General features: G+C 36.3%; 1 pseudogene; it reads left to right on the forward strand.

Moving 5' to 3' along the window:
* Nucleotides 1-10,349: 10,349 nt before the first annotated feature.
* Nucleotides 10,350-16,469, forward strand: LOC135734218 (cytochrome P450 2K1-like; annotated as a pseudogene).
* The last annotated feature ends 1,541 nt before the right edge of the window (nucleotides 16,470-18,010 follow it).

Genomic DNA, 18,010 nt, shown 5'->3' on the forward strand with positions numbered 1-18,010 from the left:
TCGGGAAAGATTCACTCGGAGATTCACTCGGGAAAGATTCACTCGGGAAAGATTCACTCGGAGATTCACTCGGGAAAGATTCACTCGGGGATTCACTCGGGAAAGATTCACTCAGGGATTCACTCGGGGATTCACTCGGGGATTCACTCGGGGATTCACTCGGGGATTCACTCGGGGATTCACTCGAGAGAACGAGCGGTCCAGGGATTCTGGTCGCTCGGACAGTGATCAGCGGGTAATCCGAAATACTGGAGATCAAACGGCCGACCCGGGCTTTCATGGGATGAACCGGAAAACCCGGCGACTTGTGCACAGGCTCAGACACGGCGGAAGTCATCTTGTGAGCGGGGTCGGACCAAACACAGGGAAACCTTGGGAAGCACAAGGGAGAACACACAGGGGAGCGAGGAATTGCTGCTGGATCCTTGTTGGTGGTTTGTTCTGTCACGGCTGAAACCAGGTGAGACAAGACGATGAGGCGAAATACGGATCCAAATGCAGTTTATTCCAATGTGAAAGTGTAAAAATGACAAAAACAGGAACCAGGGAAACACAAGGGACTAGCGACATCATTTAACAAACCACAAACACAGAATGAACAAGCAGGGTATATATGCATGACTAAGACCAATGACAAAGCAGAAACAATCAGTAACTAGGACAACACACAAGGGGAGAAGCATGATCACAATGAATATCCATGGTTACAAACAAGGGGGCGGAGACACTAATTAACACAGGGAGATACAACTGGGAACAAGGGTATACATGAACACAGGTTAAACACAGGTACACAGAGACATAATATAAACCCAAAACACAAGTATAACAAAACACCAGATAACAGGGACACAGGGAACACGTTACACATGTGTTTTTTTCTCACAATTTTTTCTATTTTTTTACCATTGTCGATTTGGTTTGGGGTTAGAATCACTTTCTGTGATTTTATTAATTTAATTCATTTATTTGTGTCCATGGCACGAAATTCAGCTTTTTTTGTGCCTTGAGCACGATTTTCTTTTCGTGACACTTGCACGAATATTCTATAAATATTTTTTCGTGCACAACTTTCTTTTTTGTTTCATTTCATGTATTTTTTTCTCACAATATTATCCTATTTTTTACCATTGTTGATTGGGTTTGGGGTTAGAATCACTTTCTGTGATTTTATTAATTTAATTAATTTATTTGTGTCCATGGCACGAAATTCAGCTTTTTTGTGCCTTGAGCACGATTTTCTTTTCGTGACACTTGCACGAATATTCTATAAATAGTTTTTCGTGCACAACTTTCTTTTTTGTTTCATTTCATGTGTTTTTTTCTCACAATTTTTTCCTATTTTTTTACCATTGTCGATTGGGTTTGGGGTTAGAATCACTTTCTGTGATTTTATTAATTTTATTAATTTATTTGTGTCCATGGCACGAAATTCAGCTTTTTTGTGCCTTGAGCACGATTGTCTTTTCGTGACACTTGCACGAATATTCTATAAATAGTTTTTCGTGCAAAACTCTTTTTTTGTTTCATTTCATGTATTTTTTTCTCACAATATAATCCTATTTTTTTACCATTGTTGATTGGGTTTGGGGTTAGAATCACTTTCTGTGATTTTATTAATTTTATTAATTTATTTGTGTCCATGGCACGAAATTCAGCTTTTTTGTGCCTTGAGCACGATTTTCTTTTCGTGACACTTGCACGAATATTCTATAAATAGTTTTTCGTGCACAACTTTCTTTTTTGTTTCATTTCATGTGTTTTTTTCTCACAAATTTTTCCTATTTTTTTACCATTGTCGATTGGGTTTGGGGTTAGAATCACTTTCTGTGATTTTATTAATTTATTTGTGTCCATGGCACGAAATTCAGCTTTTTTGTGCCTTGAGCATGATTTTCTTTTCGTGACACTTGCACGAATATTCTAGAAATAGTTTTTCGTGCACAACTTTCTTTTTTGTTTCATTTCATGTATTTTTTTCTCACATTTTTTCCCACATTTTTTTCCTTTCTTTTTACCATTGTCGGTTGGGTTTGGGGTTAGAATCACTTTCTGTGATTTTATAAATTTTATTAATTTATTTGTGTCCATGGCACGAAATTCAGCTTTTTTGTGCCTTGAGCACGATTGTCTTTTCGTGACACTTGCACGAATATTCTATAAATAGTTTTTCGTGCACAACTTTCTTTTTTGTTTCATTTCATGTGTTTTTTTCTCACAAATTTTTCCTATTTTTTTACCATTGTCGATTGGGTTTGGGGTTAGAATCACTTTCTGTGATTTTATTAATTTATTTGTGTCCATGGCACGAAATTCAGCTTTTTTGTGCCTTGAGCATGATTTTCTTTTCGTGACACTTGCACGAATATTCTAGAAATAGTTTTTCGTGCACAACTTTCTTTTTTGTTTCATTTCATGTATTTTTTTCTCACATTTTTTCCCACATTTTTTTCCTTTCTTTTTACCATTGTCGGTTGGGTTTGGGGTTAGAATCACTTTCTGTGATTTTATTAATTTTATTAATTTATTTGTGTCCATGGCACGAAATTCAGCTTTTTTGTGCCTTGAGCACGATTGTCTTTTTGTGACACTTGCACGAATATTTTTCGTGCACAACTTTCTTTTTTGTTTCATTTCATGTATTTTTTTCTCACAATTTTTTTACCATTGTCGGTTGGGTTTGGGGTTAGAATCACTTTCTGTGATTTTATTAATTTTATTAATTTATTTGTGTCCATGGCACGAAATTCAGCTTTTTTGTGCCTTGAGCACGATTGTCTTTTTGTGACACTTGCACAAATATTTTTCGTGCACAACTTTCTTTTTTGTTTCATTTCATGTATTTTTTTCTCACAATTTTTTTACCATTGTCGGTTGGGTTTGGGGTTAGAATCACTTTCTGTGATTTTATTAATTTTATTAATTTATTTGTGTCCATGGCACGAAATTCAGCTTTTTTGTGCCTTGAGCACGATTGTCTTTTTGTGACACTTGCACAAATATTTTTCGTGCACAACTTTCTTTTTTGTTTCATTTCATGTATTTTTTTCTCACAATTTTTTTACCATTGTCGGTTGGGTTTGGGGTTAGAATCACTTTCTGTGATTTTATTAATTTTATTAATTTATTTGTGTCCATGGCACGAAATTCAGCTTTTTTGTGCCTTGAGCACGATTGTCTTTTTGTGACACTTGCACAAATATTTTTCGTGCACAACTTTCTTTTTTGTTTCATTTCATGTATTTTTTTCTCACAATTTTTTTACCATTGTCGGTTGGGTTTGGGGTTAGAATCACTTTCTGTGATTTTATTAATTTTATTAATTTATTTGTGTCCATGGCACGAAATTCAGCTTTTTTGTGCCTTGAGCACGATTGTCTTTTTGTGACACTTGCACAAATATTTTTCGTGCACAACTTTCTTTTTTGTTTCATTTCATGTATTTTTTTCTCACAATTTTTTTACCATTGTCGGTTGGGTTTGGGGTTAGAATCACTTTCTGTTACATTTTTTAGACATCCTAACTCAAACCCCAACTCCAGGTGCGACAATGATTTAAAAATAGGAAAAAAGAGAAAACAATACAAAAAAAAAAACTATTTATAGAAATTCCTGCAAGTGTCACGAAAAGACATTTTTGCTCAAAGCACGAACAAAAGCTGAATGTTGTGCCATGGACACAAATAATTTAATCAAATTTTGCGTGACTATAATACGACTTTCTGTGAGATCATGTTGAGCATATAACACTTAGCATTTTAACAACATTGTAATTAATTTAATGTGTTATTTAATGTTGGGTGTACATCTTGACTGTAATGTCACAGTTGGTGTTATGTTGAGATTGGTTTTCCAGTAGCCTTTTGCATGCACCAGGTTCACATAAGAAGGAGGAAACAATTGTACAATTGTACAAATGATATGCCATTACAATGTACACAATTCTTATTATTATTCATCTATGCCTAGATAATTACAGTTTTACTTTCTACAGCACTTTTATCTAAAATGCGGTGCATGCAAGCTAAAGGCTATTTACAGTAAGTTTCTAAAATTAAATGAATACATGTCTCATCAGGGTCACACAGGTATCCTGGCAAGAAAACCACAGGTGTTCACTGAACTGCATCATAAAAGATGTCACCCCACACAGATATATTGCGCAGGACATAAAAGTTTACGAGTTGTTGGTTTCCATTTACTCATCTAAGCGACATGCAGTGCATTATATGTTGTTCCTTGGGTTCGAAACCTTTGATCTTTCGTTCTGCTAACAGAGCTATACAGGATTAGCTGTAGATTTTCTGCCAATGAATGACGCAATGCAGGTTCACCATTGACACATTTGGCTGACCTTAAAACTATACCAGGTCAAATGACCTAGGTCGAACGGAGGTAAACCTTCACCTAACTGAGAATGAAGAAACATTTTGATACTTTCTAGATCTGTTTATTGGCCTTTATTACACAGAGATATGAATGATTTACAGATCTGTCTGAAGCTGTGCAGGACAAATGGTGAACAGAAGATTTCAGCAGGTCAGGTGGCAACCCAACACGGTAGTAAAAATCCTTAAACATTAACCTCCTAAGAATCACATTTTTGTGTTGTTTGCACCATAATATTTAATTCGGTGTAACTGGAACCTGTTGTACACAAACATGGACAATTACACATGGTTCATGTTCAAAGAAAAAAGTAGTTATTATATTTATTGGTTCTTCCTAACCCCAAATAGCTGGAAGAAATCTGAATAAAAAAAGACAAAACAAAACTCAGGTCTTAGGAGGTTAAAATTAAAACGTAAAAAATCATAAAAACATACACAGAAGTTTTGATGTTTTGATTCGTGTGATATGTGTTGGGTATGTGTGTTGCTGTTGTCGTTATTATTATTATTATTGACATACCTGTTGCCATTTTTTTTTACAAAATATTAATATCATCACCATTCTTTTATATAAAATTATATGTTTTGTTTGTAGTATTATTAATATTATTACTATTAATAATAATAATAATTACATTATTATTATTATTATTATTATTATTATTATTTATTAAGTTATTATTATTGGCATTAAAGAAAAGAAGGAAAAATATTCCAGTAATCATAACAATCCTTATAGAATTATTATTGATATTAATACTACTATTGTACATACTATTATTACATAATATATACATATTATTATTATTATTATTATTATTATTATTATTATTATTATGTAAATATCTGACTTATTATCCATTTCATTTAATAATAAATAAAATAATAATAATAATAATTATTATTATTATTATTATGCTTATTATCGTTGCTTCAAATACATATTATTATTATTATTATTATTATTATTATTATGTAAATGTCTGTATTATTATTCGTTTAATTTATTAGGGGTCAAGCCACGAAGTGGCGTAGACACCTATTGTTATTGTTAGTTTTCTTATTATTATTCATCCTAGTTCTTCCGCCATTGAAGTCAATGGCAGCCTATAGAACCGTACGTAGGAAAGTTATGTAATTTGGCACACATGTAGAGGACAGTCTTAGAAGTTACTATAGCAACATTGGTGTGTCTAACTCAAACCCTCTAGCGCCACCAACAGTCCAAAAATCCACTTATGTTCATGCTCATAACTTCTGACCCGTGAGTCCTAGACAATAAATTCTTGTTTCCTCTGAATCCTTGGCTCATGATGATTCAATTGCACACATTGATGTCATTTGTGTCATGCACATCTTTCCGCCATTTTGAATTTTCCGTAAAACCTACTTTTTCGAACTCCTCCTAGAGCGTTTGTCCGATTTGCATGTCATTTGGTATGTAGCATCTAGAGACACCCCAGACAAAAAGTTATCAAAAGCTTTTTGATAGACCAATGCGTTCTCGTATACAGTGACAACATATAAGGCGGCGAGCACGCCAAAACGGACGTGAGGCCGTATCTTCGCAAAACGTTTGTGTATCGACACGAAACTTGGTATATGTCATTACAGTCATGACCTGAGGGTGCCTGCAACGTTTCGTCTCAGCGCCACCTAGTGGTCACGAGATTCGAAAAATGCTTATTTTTGCTTATAACTACTTCAAACTTGAGTCTAAAATCATGAAGGTGGTTTTGTTAGATTCCTTGAGGCATGCCGAGTCAAACGATAACAAACGGTTTTCGGTCGGCCATTTTGGGTGTCGGCCATTTTGAATTTTCTCATTAAGTTCAGTATTTCACAAACAAAATAGCGTATCGCTACGAAATTTGGCATGGTTCATCAGTGACATGTTCTGAGCGCACCTATAAATCTTTAGGACAGCGCCACCTAGTGGTCAGGATATGTAAAGAAATTGTTTAAAATCTTTATAGCATTTGATTCATTTGCCACACTGACATGAGACTTCACTCTATTGATTCCTTGGCTCGTGCTAAGTCCGACGGTACCAAATATGTCTGAGTCAAACCTACTTCCTGTCGGCCATTTTGAATTATATTGAACACCTACTTTTTCGAACTCCTCCTAGAGCGCTTGTTTGATTGGCTTGATTTTTGGTACGCATCATCTAGAGACACTCTAGACAAAAAGTTATCAAAAGCTTTTCGGTAGACCTATCCGTTGTCGTATAACACATCAAAGAATGCGAGGGCGAGCACGCCAAAATGTGTTTGAGCCTGTATCTTCGCAAAACTTTTGCGTATTGATATGAGACCTGGTATATGTCATAACAGTGATGACGTAAGGGTGCATGCACCGTTTCGTCACAGCGCCCCCTAGTGGTCACGAGATATAAAAATTTCTATTTTGCTTATAACTACTGCAAACTTAAATGTAAAATTATGAGAGTAGTCTTGTTAGATTTCGTGAGGCATGCCGAGTCAAACGATACCAAATGGTTTTTGGTCGGCCATTTTGTGTGTCGGCCATTTTGAGTTTTTTTTAAGTTCAAGCATTTCAGAAACGCAATTGCGTATTGTTATGAAACTTGGTATGGTTCATCAGCAACATGTTCTGAGAGGGCTTGTAAACTTTTTGGCGCCCCCTAGTGGCCAAGAGATTTGAAGCTATATCTCTGCATCTCTTTATCGTATTTACACCAAATTTGGTGGGTGTCATCACAATCATGACCTGAGTCACCATCTATTGTTTTGGTCAGTGCCCCCTAGTGGTCAAGTCATTTAAGGCTATATCTCCGTATCGCTTTATCGTATTTACACTAAATTTGGTATGTGTCATCACAGTCATGGCCTGAGGCACCATCTATTGTTTCGGCACAGTGCCACCTAGTGGTCTCAAGATACAAAAAATTGCAATTTTTTCCCTAAAACTAATGCAAACTTAGATCTTGAATCATGACCGTCATCACGTATGAATCATTTTTGCCATGTTTGGCTTGACCCCGGTATCGCTGCTTGCAGCTATATTTATTATTAGTTATTCTTCTTCTTCCGCCATTGCGGTCTATGGCAGCCCATAGAACCGTACGTAGGAAAGTTATGAAATTTGGCACACTGATAAAGGACAGTCCAATGTGTCCCCACAGCAAATTTGGAGTCTCTATCTCCAACCCTCTAGCGCCACCAACAGTCCAAAGATGCACTTACGTTTTTGCTTATAACTTCTGATCCGTAAGTCCTAGAAACAAATTTCTTGTTTCCTCTGATTCCTTGGCTCAAGACGATTCGATTTGACCCTATGACGTCATTTTCCGTCATTAAAATTTTTCCGCCATTTTGAATTATTCGTAAAACCTACTTTTGCGAACTCGTCCTAGAGCTTTTGCCCAATTTTCACGAAAATCGGTATGTAGCATCTAGAGACCCTCACGGCAAAAAGTTATCAAAAGAATTTCGATAAACCAATCCGTTGTCGTATAGCGCGTCAACAAAATTTTCGTAGAGCGCAAAAAAACAGATTTTAGGCTGTATCTTCGTCAAACTTAGGCCTATTGACACGACACTAGGTACTTGTGATGCCAGTCAGGAACTGAGTGTGCATGCACAGTTTCGTCGCAGCGCCACCTAGTGGCCAGACAGATGTTTTTTACACCTATAACTTTGGCTGTGATCAACGTATTTTGACGGGACTTGATTTTTAGGAGTCCTGAATAGTCGCCGAGTCCAACGATACCAAACATGCCAGATTTCGCCTCACGGTTAGCCCTGCGCAGCAAAACAGCACTTAAAAAACACGCGCGAATATCTCCGCGAGCGTAATTCTGATCGACTCGAAAACATCATAGGAAGAATATTGCATTACCTTCTGAACAAAAAGTTCTATTGGCACTATATTAAAATTTTCATCAGAAATGGCCGAAAATTGCAAAAAACGAAAAATTACCTTTAAATTTTGACTTTTTACACATAAATGGTTATAACTTCGTAACGCAAAGAGATTTTTTCACCATATTTGATACGCTGATGTACAACCACAGTCTGAGGCTACACAAAAAAAATTGTATGGTTGCACCACTAGTTGGCCTTATAATTGAACAAAACCTTTGAAATCAAGCCACCCTATGGTCATACAACTGTTTCTTCACTAAACTAAAGTGTATAGTCATAAAACTAGCTAGATGTAACACATTTATGACCTGAGGTTGCATGCACGAATTTTGTCATTGCGCCACCTACTGGTTTTGAGATAGAATATGGCATTTTTTGCCTAAAACTACTGCAACAACACATCTAAAACCATGAGTCATCATGGATTATTCCTTTCATGGCTTTGACTATAATCACTAGAGGATGTCCATTTACTCTCTAGCAACCAATGAGAATACGTTATCAACTGTTTTTGCAAGAGCTTTTTCTCTGTATCAGAACATCACAGAGACATGGGGATGGTCTCTTTTGACTCTTTTAACTTGTTGTAACATGTTGTGACCCATGTTTGCCCACTGTAAGCATCACATACATGTCCTTCAGTGCTCTAATGTTCCATGATTGTCAATAACCGAAGGACAGTTGCAGTAGACAAGAATATAGATTATTTTTGTTGATTACCTTTGCATTTTTTCATCTGAAATCATTAGGTTTACCTAGGTTCTTCAGTCTGCTTATCCAAACGCAACTTTACATCCTTCTGTGCCCTTTTCGGCTTGACCCCGGTATTGCTGCTTGCAGCTATATTTTTTATTATTATTATTATTAATAGCATTGCTTCATAACAATATCATCATCTTAATTTATTATTATTTTGCTTATTATAATTGCTTCATAACAATACCATCATCACAATTGCTGTTTTGTTTTTGTTTTCTGTTTTGTATATCTTGTATTTTGTCTGACTCTATCAGAACTCGTCTTGAGTCATTATTGGACTGAATGGAGCGACACACATGAGACTAAATAAACAGACAGGACATACAGGTTTTACATTGAACAAATGTAGCATCTGTCAGACAAACATTGCATCAGGTGTGTGAAAGAGGTAAGAAGTCAATACAGCTTAAAGTGTGACAGAGGTCAGAGACATAGTTTATATTCCAGTATGTTAAAGCCCATCTGATAATAAATGACATAAGCATTTGGAAATACACTGTTAACCCAGATATGGTCTTTACTTAAACAATAAATTAAACATCTCTTAAAAGTTTGAGTCTTAGTACATTTAGCTTTTAAGGGGGCATGCAGGGCCGCCGTATGTTTTCAATTTTCAAAAAAGCCAGCAGCTGGTGTTTTTTTTCTGCGCTTTTCCCCAGCGCTCTGCTTTTTTGTCTGTGTTGAAAAAAGTTTAACTTCTCATTCTGCCGTCCAATCACAGTGGAGGAGGGGCGGGACAAATGCCACAACAACCAACTGGCGCATCGTTCAATGACTTATAAACTAAGCAAAAGTATCATAACCAAAGTGCTCAGCTGGAAAAAAGCTGGCAAGCGCCTACAGTCGGCATCCACCTGGCGTTTTCTGCCACGTTTAAGCACTTTGGTGTGCAAACCCCAAACCTCCAGTTTTAGGTAAATTCATATTTTAATCTGATTTCAAATTTAAATGTGAGAGCTTAAAGTACAAATATATAACTAACATGCAGGGTGCAAAAGTTCACTCAAGTTTGAGATGAGATGAACCTGTGGAGCAGGATTTCAGTAGAGTCAATCCAGAAGAATGCAGTTGAATTGAATCACTTTATAATAACACAGAGTGATTCATTCACAAATATTATATATAATGTTCAGCAGTCATGTGAGATTCAATGTATACTTTGAATGTGCTGTAATTCGCGTTGGATAAAAGTGTCTGTGAAATGCGTAAATTTTTACATTAAAAATGCACTTAGCCAACATTTTAACCTCTTACCTGATTTCACTTTTTATTGGGCTGTGCATACATTTGGATGAATATTTAAACTGTTAAGAGTGTAAAACTTCTTCATTTGCTGATTCAGCACACTGGTGAGATGGTTCATAAACTAAAGTTAACTTAAAGGACTTCTTCATGGCATGCATTCAACCTCATTCCCATAAATCTTCGTCTGTTGTCACTGTTTATTTTTAATGCAAATATAAACCTGATGATTTTTGTATGGGAGTGGTGCTTTACATCCTCCTGTACAAAAGTGAGTCAAAAAGTAAGTCACATGTAAATCACTTTGGATTATTGTGGTTTTCATTGGGACAAAGGTAACATGAGACCTGTGTGTCTCGGAGTTCAAATGCGCACATTGACATGTATTGACTAGTTTAGAAAACATCACATTATCTTTTATAAATCAAGTGTGTATGTATAATGTATGCATGAGCAATAATATGGGTGCAAATATGTTACACTTTTCTAGCTTTGGCTTTAAAATATATTTTTTCTGAAATGTAAGTTTAATCATTCATCGAAGGGTGTCCTATATCTTTCTATATGTTGACATGATGGTACCAGCCCTCTGTTCTAATGGCTTCTTTGTTTTGCAGAATAACTCCCTCTAGATTTACACGAGGTCCCTCCCTCCTCTACCTGCTATAAACGTGTGAATGCACACGTTCAGTGATTTCTGTGCAGCACAGACGCTCAGATTTAAAATGGCTGTTGTGGAGACACTTCTGCAGTTTTCCAGCAGTGGTACAATACTGGCTGCCTTGCTTGTGTTTTTGGTTTTATATGTGCTTTCATCCAACTCCAAATCTCACAAAGAGGCTGTTTACACTTGGCATTAACATGCGTTTTCATCGATCGGATCACAAGTGGACGAGAGAGACACATTACGTTTACACCTGGTATTTAAATCCGTCTCTTTTGTCCACTTTCGACCGCATCTGTCCTGAATACTGTGAGGGGGTGGTCTGTGAGACGGTGGGCGAGTCTCTCTGCTGTCATTCAAACCCGAGCGGGAGTAATTATGAGTTTATATGGAAGCAAACTAATATTATGTCGGAGTCCACTGCTTGTTTAGCAAGTATACATGCTGCATAGTGTTTTGTACGTTTATATGTTGGAGCTTTCTCTGAATTTTCAGCGCAATTGATGAAATAGGATCGCGCAACTTTCACACGCTTTCAAAACGAAACTACGGAGATCACCCGCTTTAGTTGTATCAATGAAAGGCTAAAAATAGCGCTGTTCACCGTATGTTTACGCCAGAAGTAAAAAAAAAGACGTAAAACTTGTGTTTAATACCTCAGATCAGATAAATGGGCGGAGAGAAGGCGGTCGCGTGTGGCGGTTCGAACGCATTCAACCACATATGCGTTCCACAACTCCAAAGCGATCCGATCGAAAGTGGTTTCGACTACCTCTGAATGTGGTTGAAAGTGGTCGAAAGTGGACGAGCTCAAAACGTTTTGAACACCGTTTACACCTGGCATTAACGTCGTCCACTTGTGATCCGATCGACGAAAACGCATGTTAATGCCAAGTGTAAACAGCCTCAAAGAAGGAAAAGATCCACCAGGACCCAAACCACTTCCACTGCTGGGAAACCTGCTGATGCTGGACCTGAAAAGACCTTTTGATTCTCTCTGTGAGGTGAGACATCTTAACAAGAATAACATCATCATTTAGAGATTTCTTTACTCATGTTTACTCTGTAACCTCCAGCTTTCCAAAACATATGGAAACGTATTCCAAGTGTTTTTGGGTCCCAATAAATTTGTGGTCTTGACCGGATACAAAACGGTTAAAGAGGCGCTCGTGAACCGAGCAGAAGAGTTTGGAGATCGAGATATTCAACCTGCTTTCAAACTACTTAATGAAGGATGTGGTAAGAAGAACCTTAACTTAAATTATTTATGTACTCAACCATGTACACATGTAGAAGCGCAGAGTTCTCCCAAATGAAATAATGAATATTGTTCCAACCAATCATCTGGGCATTTGTTTGTGTTTTGATCAGGGATCATCTTTGCCAATGGGGAGAGCTGGAAAGAGATGAGACGTTTCGCTCTGACCAACCTACGTGACTTTGGGATGGGCAAGAGACAAAGTGAAGACAAAATGGTAGAGGAAATTCAGTATCTGAAAGAAGGGTTTGAAAAGTTTCAAGGTACGACAATACACAGTTGGACATCTGAAGTCATGCTCATACTTTATAAGAATCATAGAGAGAGTTTGTTTGTTTGTTTTACAGGAAAACCATTCGATACTACTCAACCCGTGAACTACGCTGTATCAAACATCATCTCATCTATTGTGTATGGCAGCAGATTTGAATACACAGATCCTCGCTTCACAGCAATGGTTGACAGGGCAAATGAAAACGTTCGGCTTGGTGGATCTGTTTCTATGCGGGTAAATAAATACTTTCAATTATATTGTTGACATTTACATTTTACTACAAGTGGATCAAAACATTTAATAAAAGTTGTCTTAAAACCAATACCAAATACCCATTCTTGTGTGTGTTGCGATTTTTAACGTTCCAACCAGAAACAACATAAAGCCGTCTGATCGACGACAAAAGCTTTCATGTTTATCAGAGACGATATCCTTCATCAATATCAAATAACACGGCATGGTTAAAAGTAGCAAGATATTTTAACATGGTTTTATATTGTTGATATAAACTTTAGTCTGTTATTGTGGCAACATCTCCACGCCTCTAAACATGACACAGTACAAAGTGAAATGTGATTGGTTGCTTTATGTGTCAGTCATGTGGCCTTTTGGGCTTTCCTTGGCCGTTTTAATGGCCTATGATTCCCATGCCTTTGGCTACGCAAGACTGTATTTGACATATCAGTGGGTATAAACAACCCAACATAGGTTAAATTATGACCCAACGTCTTGGGTTCATCCCTTTTTGACCCAATGCTTGGTTGAACATAACATGTTAATAATATCATGTTAAGGGTGTCATTCCTTTCACTATTTATGCATCTCCTAATAGAGGTCATAAAAGGCATCTAAGGTCTTCTAGATATTTTATAGATGTCACAAAAATTCTGTTATTCATGTTGTTTATCTCTACTCTTTTCTTGTAGTTGTATAACACATTTCCATGGCTGGGTCCATTCCTGAACAGCAAAAGGGCTGTCATAAGAAATGCTCTAAAAAACATAGAGTCAATAAAACAGTTGATCTCTGAGCTGTTAGAGACCCTGAATCCACAGGACAGCAGAGGATTTGTTGACTCCTTTCTCATCCGAAAACAGAGCGACGAGGTATGGAAATACATTACAGGGTTTTTCTTCACATACTGAATACAGAAAGAAGTTTAAAGAAATCAGTCACTTACACAAGCAGTACACAATGCAAGATGGGTTTAGTTGAGCATATGATCCATGACATAATCCATTTTGTTTTTTAATGTTGAATAGGACTTTGTAGCCTTATGGATTTGGCAGAACTGAATAAATGTTGCATTCTGTGTCAGAAATCCAGCAAGAAGGACTCACATTTCCACCAGGACAATCTTATCATTTCTGTGGGAAATCTTTTTGCTGCTGGTACTGACACTACAGGAACAACATTGCGCTGGGGTCTGATGATTATGGCCAAATAAAGACTTTCCTCAGTTCAGCTGAATTAGTTTCTGAAGGATCAATAATGTGCCGTGTTTGTATGCAGATCGAGTTCAAGAGGAGATTGACAGAGTGATTGGTGGACGTCAGCCAATGGTGGACGACAGAAAGAATTTACCTTACACAGATGCTGTGATCCATGAAGTACAGAGACTGGCCAACATAGTGCCCATGAATCTACCACATACCACCAGCTGTGATGTGAACTTCAATGGATATTTCATCAAGAAGGTCAGTCAAAAATATATTTGTGCAATAAAGGCCAGCTAGTGTGTAAAAGCTCACGTTCTTATCTCAAGAGCTGCTGTAAATGCAATTGTGCAACCTCTGTTGAAAAAAACTCAATTTGATCTGGAAATGTGCAGTAATTGATCTCTAAACTGGCTTTCATCCCTAAGCTTTTGGAGAATGTAGTGTTTTCACAGCTCACAAACAAACTCCAGTATTTGAATGCTTTTAATATTGTGTACATGTTCATATCTGGTTTTAGATCATTACATAGCACTGAGTCAGCTCTGTTGAGGGTTACAAATGATATCTTGTTTGCTCTGGATTCAGGTTCTTGAGTTTTGCTGGTTTTATTGCACTTGCGGTCTGCATTTGACATCATTGACCATAAATTCTTCTTGAATGACTAGATTGTATGGTAAATGTTAAAGGCAATGTATTACAATGGTTTGCTTCTTACCTTGAGAATGGAAATTTTTCTGTAATTTTAGAAAATCTTCCCCCCTCATCTGGCCCTTTTTTGTGTGGTGTACCCCAGGGATCTGTTTTGGGACCTTTATTGTTTTCCCTTTATATGCTTCCATTGCCCCTAACTTTTTTAGAAATACATTTTATATCACTGTTTTGCAGACAATTCTCAGTTTTACATTTTAGGCTTGATACCACTGGTTCATTTAATGTTATTGAAATGTGTAAATGATATCAAGAAGTGGATGACAAATAATTATTTGCAGCTAAAACAGAGGTTTTTAGCTTGGAATCAGTCTATATTGTGTTTAAATGTGCTTTATAAATAAATGATGTTGTTGTTGTTAGTGCAGATACTGTCAAAATCTTTACATGTTATAATTTGGTCTTCTGTTTGTTTTCTAGGGTACCTCTGTTATTCCTCTGTTGACGTCTGTATTAAGGGATGAGAGTGTTTGGGAGAAACCACACAGCTTTTATCCAGAACACTTTCTTGATGAGAAGGGCCAGTTTGTTAAGAACGACGCTTTCATGCCCTTTTCTGCAGGTACTTTCAAATCTACACCAGACCAGATGTTGTAGTATGCTTGTAGTATGTATACATTTGAGCAATGACCCATCTCTCTCTCTTTTTCTCTCTCTTTCTTAGGCCGCAGGATTTGTCTAGGAGAGAGTTTGGCCAGGATGGAGCTCTTTATGTTCTTCACCTCCCTTCTTCAAACCTTTCGTTTCACTCCCCCACCCGGAGTGTCTGGAGATGAACTGGATCTCAAAGGAATTGTTGGAATCACATTAAATCCATCACCACACAAACTATGTGCCATCAAACGCTCCTAAATAGCCATCCACACATGGAGAATTTAAGCACTGATTTTACAAAATGCACATACAAAAATGTAAATATGTAAATATTGGAAGAAATTATTAGGCAACAATGTGCAAAGCTACTTTTATTGTGTTATAATGCTTACACTTTTAGTTAATTAATTTATATATGTTCCGATATATTTTGCTAAAAGGCAATTATAAAGAAAAACATAAACAAATATTAAATTTATTAAACTGCTGTTGGTGAATTTTGTAACTGTGACACAAGCTATAAATATAAAACTGAATTTATTAAACAGAAGACCTCCAGTGATCTACACCTCAGCTAATGAATAGATTTACTGTGGGTAAAATCTGTGCTCCTATGCAAAAATAGCTTCATTTAAATAAGACAACAAAAATTATATGAAATACTGATTTATTATAATTCCTAAATAAAATTAATATGTTTGTTTCACAGATAATAGTTAAGTATTTATATGAAGTCAGTCATACAGTAGTGATAAAGTGTTCAAAGCTCTACTGAAGCCCTTATCTTGTTAAAAGCACCACTTCTGTGATTTTCCTTTAATGAATCTGTTAAACTTGTATGTAACGTAAATAATAATAATACAAAATGAGAGGAAAACTGCAAAAAAAGTTTACATACTGTACACCTGATTTGTAAATGTGTGCTATTAACTTCCTGACCATCACTGAATGTTTGTATATCTATTGTAATAGTTGTGTATGAGTCTCTTGTTTGTCAGCAATGTAAAAAAAGAATCTAAATAAAGTCACTGGTAAACACGGTTCAGATATGCAGAAAATGCAGAAAAGCAAGATCAGCGAGCAGTTCAAACAAGAAACCCATAAACAAAAAAGTCTTTGATTTGCAACATCTTACAGTGTAAAGAATCAGGTGTATGTAAACTTTTGAAAATGTGTTAGCATTTAGCCTAGCCCCATTCATTCCTATGGTACCAAAAAAATATTTATTTTGTGGCACCATACTTACTAGTATAACTCGTCATGTAACAGTCTTTAAATAGGGAAAACCCGGAAGTGTTTGGTGGCTTCCCTGTTTGGTACCATAGGAATTAATGGGTCTAGGCTAAATGCTAACACATTCACGACGCGCTGTACAGTGAACGCATTGAATAAAGATAGATATGAAACCACCCAAATAAGTGTAAAATTTAAAGTGCTGGTTGAATAAATTATTGTATAAATTACATTGGATCCGTTTTAAATTATTTAAAATATTTATGTAAAATAATTTAAATGTATAAAAAAACTGCAAACTGTTCACTTTTTAAAGCTGTACAAACCCATGATTTTGTCATGTTCCTGTAGCGTTACGTTAGCAGCACAGAAAGTGGTGGGTTCTCCAGGTCACAACATACTTTTTTTCAATTCAATTTTATTTATATAGCGCTTTTCACAATTGTTTAATTGTTTCAAAGCAGCTTTACATTAATAGATGCAGGAAAAAAAAACAGAAAAATCTTAAAAACATAAACAGCAGAATACAGCGGTTAAGATTAACCATACTAGCGTGCGTAGTAAAAATGTAACCTATGTAATAAAGTGCTAATTTAAGCCTATGTCAGCAGGGGTTGAAAAAACCCCCTAGGAGAAAAACCCTGTGGGAGAAAAGTCCTAGGAGGGGAAAAAACCCTTGTGAGAGAGAGAGAGACATAGCTGATTCTATAGAGGATATATTATACAATAGGTATGATTTTTAACAATTTTATGGGGATTAAAACATAATATATATGTATACATACACGGATAAGTAGATACAATGTTACCTTGAATGAACTGTAAGTCACTTTGAATAAAAGTGTCAGATAAATGCATAATAAATGTTACATTTGATCCATTACAGATTCACTGCTAATACTACATGACTCCTGCAGTGCTCTACACCACTCCCATACAAAAACCATCTGGTTCACATTTGCATTGAAAATAAACAGTAACAGCAAGTGAAAGTTTGAGGAAATGAGGTTAAATGCATGCTATTGAAGAAACCTCGAAGCAACACAAATCTTTTACATTTTCAAGTCAACTTTAGTTTATAAGCCATCTCACCAGTGTGCTGAATCAGCAAATGAAGAAGTTTTACACTCTTAACAGTTTAAATATTCATCCAAATGTATGCACAGCCCAATAAAAAGTGAAATCAGGTAAGAGGTTATTGTGGTTTACATTGGGACAAAGGTAACATGAGATCTGTGTGTGTCTAGAGTTCAAGTGCGCACATTGACATGGATTGACTGGTTTAGAAAATATTACATTATCTTTTATAAATCAAGTATGTATGTATACTGTATGGGCAATAATATGGGTGCAAATATGCTAGACTTTTGTAGCTATGACTTATTAAAATGTACGTTTTATCATTCATCAAACGGTGTCTTATCTTTTTTATATGCTGACATGATCGTACCAGCCCTCTGTTCTTATGGTTTCTTTGTTTTGCAGAATAACTCCCCCTAGATTTACACAAGGTCCCTCCCTCCTGTATCTGCTATAAATGTATGAATGCAGCAGACAC

The sequence above is a fragment of the Paramisgurnus dabryanus genome, chromosome 3 (assembly GCF_030506205.2).
Source record: "Paramisgurnus dabryanus chromosome 3, PD_genome_1.1, whole genome shotgun sequence".
NCBI classification, from domain to species: Eukaryota; Metazoa; Chordata; class Actinopteri; order Cypriniformes; family Cobitidae; genus Paramisgurnus; species Paramisgurnus dabryanus.